Source organism: Nannospalax galili, unplaced genomic scaffold (genome assembly GCF_000622305.1).
Source record: "Nannospalax galili isolate Female #2095 unplaced genomic scaffold, S.galili_v1.0 scaffold674, whole genome shotgun sequence".
NCBI lineage: Eukaryota > Metazoa > Chordata > Mammalia > Rodentia > Spalacidae > Nannospalax > Nannospalax galili.
In genome coordinates, this window is record NW_008335202.1 from 1,196,765 (window position 1) to 1,203,228 (window position 6,464).

Sequence of the window (6,464 nt, forward strand, 5' to 3'; positions counted from 1 at the left end):
GCATTAAAATACAATGCTTAAGCTCATTTACATAGCTCCAACATCATACAGTTTAGGATACACAGACTTGTTTGTTCAGTTTCCTTGCTGTAGAGAGCAGGGCTGGGCAACTTGTAGAAGTACTTGAATCACTTCAGGTATCTTTTCCAAATTACTCCTCCTCTCCTGCATCCTAGTACACTGGAAGATCCAATGTCCCTCCTAGGGGCAAGTCAGTACTTGCTTGTGGCATCTCTTAGAACTTCCAACCCTCAGATACAATGTGATGGGAAACATTGGAATCTAGACTGAGTTTGTGTGTTGTCACCTTACATTCCAAATAGGCTAGAGTCATGGGAAGCAGAGTGCCAGTAGTGTTTCCCTACATTCTCGGTTTCAGGTGTGTACATTTTGTCATGTTTGTGTACATGGACACATGTAGGTGCCAGAGGACAACCTCTGGTGTCATGAAACAGTCTCACTGGCCCAGTGTTCACCAAGTAGTAGAGGTTGCCCTACCAGAAAGTCCCAAGGATCCTCTTTCTACCTCCCCAGTGCTGGGATTTGCCCACGTGGTTTGTGGATTCAAAATCAAGTCCTTAGGATTTCAAGCCAAACATTATCCCCAGCCCCATGCGTGTTTTAAAAGAACTTTTACCAAGGTGAAGCAGATGTGTACTTCAGGGCAGGGAAATAAGCCTGCTTGCTCTGTCCTTTCCCATTATCCTTCGGTCACATGCCAGGAGACACTGCTTTCAGTTTCAATAAAGGCAGTGATAATGGTGCCAAGGACACCAGGCGCCTTCTGGGCCCCCAGAAAGCCCAAGATATAGTGACAGAAAATTAATAGCAAGTAAGAGTGTGCCAGGTACACTGCATGTTTCTTATCACAACCAATTCCAAGAGGCAACCTTCCTTGAAGTTCCAGCCTCAACCCACGGAGCATCTCACACGGGCTTCATTGGAGATGGCGTGACAGTGAAGCAGATGTGTACTTCAGGGCAGGGAAATAAGCCTGCTTGCTCTGTCCTTTCCCATTATCCTTCGGTCACATGCCAGGAGACACTGCTTTCAGTTATTTTCTAGTATATATCTTGCTTTCACATGTCTCTGTACATTACAGGCTCCTGGGGCCATGTGCATTTGAACTTACAGCAATGGTGTCAGCATGCACAAGACCATGCAAACTCAGGCAGACAAAAAGCCAGCATAGAACTGGGGAAATGGACAGCAGACCCCAGTCTTAGCTGAAGAAATACTGGTTGGGCGAGGAAGAGCTGATCTTCCTAAAGTGAGGGACTTGATAGGCTGACTAGACCTCAGTAGATGAACTTTCATTGAGGAACATCTGGGGACACTAAGTTGACACAATAGATCTTAAGGCAAATGACAGAATGTATGAATTCCAGTGGGGGTGGGGGTGCAGAGGTATGGGAGAGTGCCAGTGGGAAAGGGGATATAAAGATGATTAAGATTGTTCAAGATGTTCTGTATGAAATGCATAAAAATTCAATGAAAAAAAAAAAAAAAAAAAAAAAAAAACCTCTACCAACCAATTCTTGCCAAACATACCAAAGCAGATTTGTAGAACTCTGGTCCTCTGCTTGTCTCCTTATAGACTGGTTTCTCATCTACTGGGCTGGCTGTTGTCTTGATATACAGCACTGTTACCCTGGGGATTTCTTTTCAGGTTGGATTCCATATTTTCTGAACTTCTCGTCTTTATTAATAGTTTGCTTCCTTGTTGAAGTGGTATGCCATCTTCCAGTTTTTTGGGTCAGTTATTTTAAGGTCTTATGGAAAAGCTCGTTTGATTTATGAAATTCTATGTGGAACAATGCAGAATTTAAAATGTTTGGATAATTGTATTAATTTTTTAGATGATCCATTCCAGTTCATGAAATGTTGAGATTTGGTACAATTTTATTTTTTGTGTCTAGCATTCTAACAGTTACATGGTGTTACACTTAGGGGGCTTGGCAATCAGGAAATATTTTTAAATTTTTTTCATAACCCCATTTTCTTTGTTCTGGGCCTGAGAGACGAGCCCCTGAAATGAGCTCCAGGCCTCATCTTTCCAATTTCTTTTTCCTTCTGGGCATTTCTTTAAACACTCCAGTCTTACTGCCTTTTGTCTGTGGCTCACATTGTTACCTGCCTTTAGTCCATGCTTCACTCTTGTTTCCAGGCCCTACACCTGTGGAATCTGCAGGTCAGTCAGCTCATTAGCAGCGGCCTGCAAACACGCTTCCTGTCCTGTTCAGCATTCAGTGAACTCCAGTATTGTTTCTTCCTATTTCCATTCTTGTGGCTTTTATTCCTCTTCTCCCTTTTCACTGAGGTTTGGGAGTAAGCAGTTAGTTGGATTTATAGAGAATGGGGACTTTGTGAAGTTACTGAGTAACTGCTAGAGGTGAAGATTACTGGGGGCTCCATGTATAAGAATGCTTTGAGTTTTCTTGAAAATGAGCTGCCGTGTGGTTGGCCAGCCAATCAGTGATTACTTGCCCAATTTCTTTGGTTCAAGAATTAGTTTGGAAGCAACATCTGTGACTCTAGGTGACATTATTACATTTCCTAAGACTTGAATCTAAATGCCTAGACACACGGTTTAACAGACAAAGCAAGAAATTCTTTTTAAATTTTTTTTATTTTTATTATATGTGTATGAGTGTTTTGCCTGCATATATGTAACTGCACCATGTGTGCAATGCCCACAGAGGGCAGAAGAGGGTGTTGGATCCCCTGGAAGTATAGTTAGAGACAGGTGTGAGCGGCCATGTGGGTACTGGGAACACAGAGGTGGAAGAGCAACCAGTGCTCTTAACCACTGAGCATCTCTCCAGCCCCAAATATTTTATTATTTTATTTGTATGGCTTTGTAGAATGTACATATGCAAGTGCACCCATGTCATGCAATGTCTGTGGCAGTCAGAAGAGGGCATTGGATCCCCTGGAACTGGGGTTGTTAGCCACCATGTGGGTTCTGGAAACTGAGCCCAGGTCCTTTGGCAGAGCAACCAGTGCTCTTAACTGCTGAGCCATCTCCAGCCCGAAATTCTTGAAAATGTCCCCAGAATGGAGAATTCATGGGTTGGTGTTTTCTTATAGCTCAAGATACGCAAGAGAAAAAGTGGGCCATCCTGCCCTGCCCAGGTCATTGTCAGGATTCTAACTAGACCCAGTCTCATCCAGACAGGTGTGAAGGAGTATTTGGAGTCAAGCTTCATCTCTGTGTAAGTTTTGAGGATGGATAATGTGCAGACAGACATGGCAAGGAAAACAGGATTTTAGAGAACTGCAGATCTGTTCACAGCCTAGCAGCATCCTGGGACAGTTCACCCCTGTGATCTGGCACACTTCCTGACTGCAGTTCTCACTGTAGTCTTTCTACAGCAGAGGACAGAAACTCCTTGGTATGTCTGAGGAAAACAAGCAGAAGATGCATTCCTGAAAAGCAGATGTGACAATGCTCAGAAGAAAGTGTTTGGGGCTGGGAACCATGAGTCTTCCCACTCAGTCACTTGTGGTCACTATTTGAAGGCCCTAGGAGCTCCTGACCTACTATAGTTTAGATCTTGAGTGTTTCCCCACAGCCAGGTGTTGACGGCTTGGTCAGTAGCCTGTGGCCTGCACCACTGGGAGATGGGGGTACCTTAGGAGTTGGGCTGGGTGGAAGGCAGGTCATTGGTATGCCTTGAAGGCAGCCTTGGGATCTGGCCCTTTATTTACTTTCTGGTTGCTGTGATTGGGCAAGCAGCTGCTTCTGCCACACCCTCTACCATGAAGTTTTCTCTTGCCACCGATCTGAGGCAGTGTAGCTAAGGCACCCTGGACAAAACGTGAAACAGTGGGCTGATAGAATCTTTCCTTTTTAAAAGTGGACCCATCTTGGAAACTTAGTTATAGCCATGGAAAGCTGGCTTAACACCTGCTATCCCAGTTGTGATGTCACAACCATATTCTCCCTGTTTACTGCAGCTCTCTGGTTGGTCAGTCCCCACACATCAGTTGCAGCCGTGGCAGCTCCTGCCTTCTGCCGGGTATTTATACATAGGAGCATACCACAGCAGAAGTGCTGGAAATGTGGTGTCGGCTTACCCAGTCACTTCAGCTAAATACAGACTTTAGCTTCAATGTAGTATGAACCTCATCAGTTGCCAACTGAGTCAAGGCTGGGTGGTTTGTTGTTTTAAAGCAAATTTTCAGGAACGTATTTCTAAAAATCGGAACGTATTTCTAAAAATCTAGCCATTATGGGGAAAGTCTATTGGGACTCTTACACTGTTGGCTAAATCAACACTAAATATAGATCACTAGTTGTGAGCTGGACTTATGGGCCTCCTGGGAGCATTTGTGAGCCACAGGAAGACCACAAAAGAACTACAGAATTGGTGGAAAGTTTTGTCGTTTTAGTTCCTGAATACTTAGTTGCCTCTTCCTGGTCAGTTAAAGCTACACATTTTTGTAAGTAATTTGCATGCTATTACTTGACTGAGACCAATTTATGTTTCTTGGTTCTGGGGAGTTTTGTTGCATGTGCTCTGTGCTTTTGACTTCTAATAGTAATAATCTAAACTTGATTTAAGAAATTGCTTCCTGACTGTGAAGAGGCATTGACTCTGAAATGAAATTAAAGGACAAATGATCGTGAATCACGCCACAAGCATCTTCATAGCTACAGATTAAGCCTTATTGCAAACAATCCTGATTTTGTGGCAAGCAATATCTTGTAAATTATTTTGTGGTTTTATATCAACACCTGTGTTGGGGGGTTATAGATTTTTTTTAGAGACAGCTATATTGTCAGAATATTTATTTGTAGATAAATAATAGATGACAAAAAGATCAACTGTTAGTAGAGCTCTAAATCAAATTGCGTGTTTCATCTCGAGTTTTTAGAAAGGGTCCTTTTTGTTAGAAAGGTGCTGCTTTGGCCATTGGTGAATAAGCAGATCTGTACAGCAGAGTTTGGAAAGAGGGCTGAGTTAGTGTGATTCAGAATTGATGGTGACACTCAGTGCCAGCCGTGTTGGCTGTTCGCAGATGCCCTCATTTGGAGCTGCCAAAGATAGCAACCACTGGGTGTCAACAGCTGTGGATCCTGGGTTTCAAGCCGTGTGACCTCATATTCATTTACTAGCAGGGTCACTTACAAGCCATCTGCTGGCTCTTGATAGCCATGAGTCACATAAGTCAGTTTACTAGTTTTCCTTGTCTGTTTACACATTGTAATACATGAAAAAATAAATTGAAATTGCATCTACTGACAGTTAGTTCACTGTGAAGGACAGATTGTCTTCAGAGCATTTCATTATTTACTTGGTCTCTCTCTCTCTCTCTCAGATATTTCTTAAATCACCTTTTGAACATGTGGGGTTAGTAAATTTGATTAGCTAGACTACTACTCTGAAGTCACTTTTAGGTAGGATTTTCTAGCTAGTCTACTTTGTAAACACTGGTTAGGCTTCAGAGGTTACATATTGTAACTGCAATAGCAGTTACATTCCTGAGGGGAAGCTGAAGCTCAAGGATATCAAATCAGGTTCAGAAATGAACCTTGTATCCATCACCAGGCCTAAAATAGAAGCTGTGTGGGAGACAAAGATCCCAAGACATGATACATGCAACTTAGTGTTTAGGATAAAGTATAAAGAGATGATGAAATATAAGATGCTTCTAGAAGAATGGCTTAGAAATCTGTGCCTAGGCATCAGTCAACACTTTGAGGGTGTAGCTTGCTTACCCAGGGATAGATTTATCTCTAAGGCACTTTACTGCTGCTGCTATTTTTTTTTTAAGTTTTATTGTCATGCCAAGTCATTCTATTAGGACTGCTTTGTGAGGTATGTTTGAAATTCCATAATAGTCTCTAAGGTACCCCATGATTTCTCAAATAAAACAAGCAGGACATTGAGTGTTCTTTCTAATTAACAATTTAGGGTAATGGAAATACATGTTTCAGTTTCTATCTATCTATATATATGTACATATATATATATGTTTGTTTTATGTGTACTAGTGTATTGTCTGCATTTGTGTAAGTGCACCTGTGTCATGCAGAGGTCAGAAGAAGGCATGGGAGCCCCTGGAACTGAAGTTATGGATGGTTGTTAGCTGCCATGTGGGTGTCAAACCTGGGTCCTCCCCTTTGTAAGAGCAGTCAGTGCTCTTAGCTGCTGAACCATCTCTCCAGTCCCTTAGTTTTAATTCTTGAAAAAAAATTAGTGCATGACTTTCTGAGTGCACAGTGTTTTTTAGTGAGGGCTCAGGGAGCATGTTTTACAAAAGTACCACTAGGTTGTAGGTATTACTGGTAAATTGCTGGTTTGTGTGTGTGTGTGTGTGTGTGTGTGTGTGTGTGTGTGTGTGTATTGCCTGGATGTATGTTAGTACACCTGTGTCGTGCTGGGAATTGAACCCAGGTCCTCTGCAAGAGCAGCCAGTGCTCTTAACCACTGAGCTACCTCTCTGGTCCCAGTAGA

At 42.6% G+C, this 6,464-nt stretch overlaps 1 protein-coding gene across 1 annotated transcript in view; it reads left to right on the forward strand.

Moving 5' to 3' along the window:
* Positions 1-4,230: 4,230 nt before the first annotated feature.
* Positions 4,231-6,464, forward strand: part of Lsmem1 (leucine rich single-pass membrane protein 1) — a 12,874-nt gene continuing 10,640 nt past the window's right edge. Inside the window, exon 1 of the mRNA XM_008829795.1 lies at positions 4,231-4,446. The gene's annotated coding sequence lies outside the window, so the exon portion shown is untranslated. The remainder of the gene's footprint in view (positions 4,447-6,464) is intronic.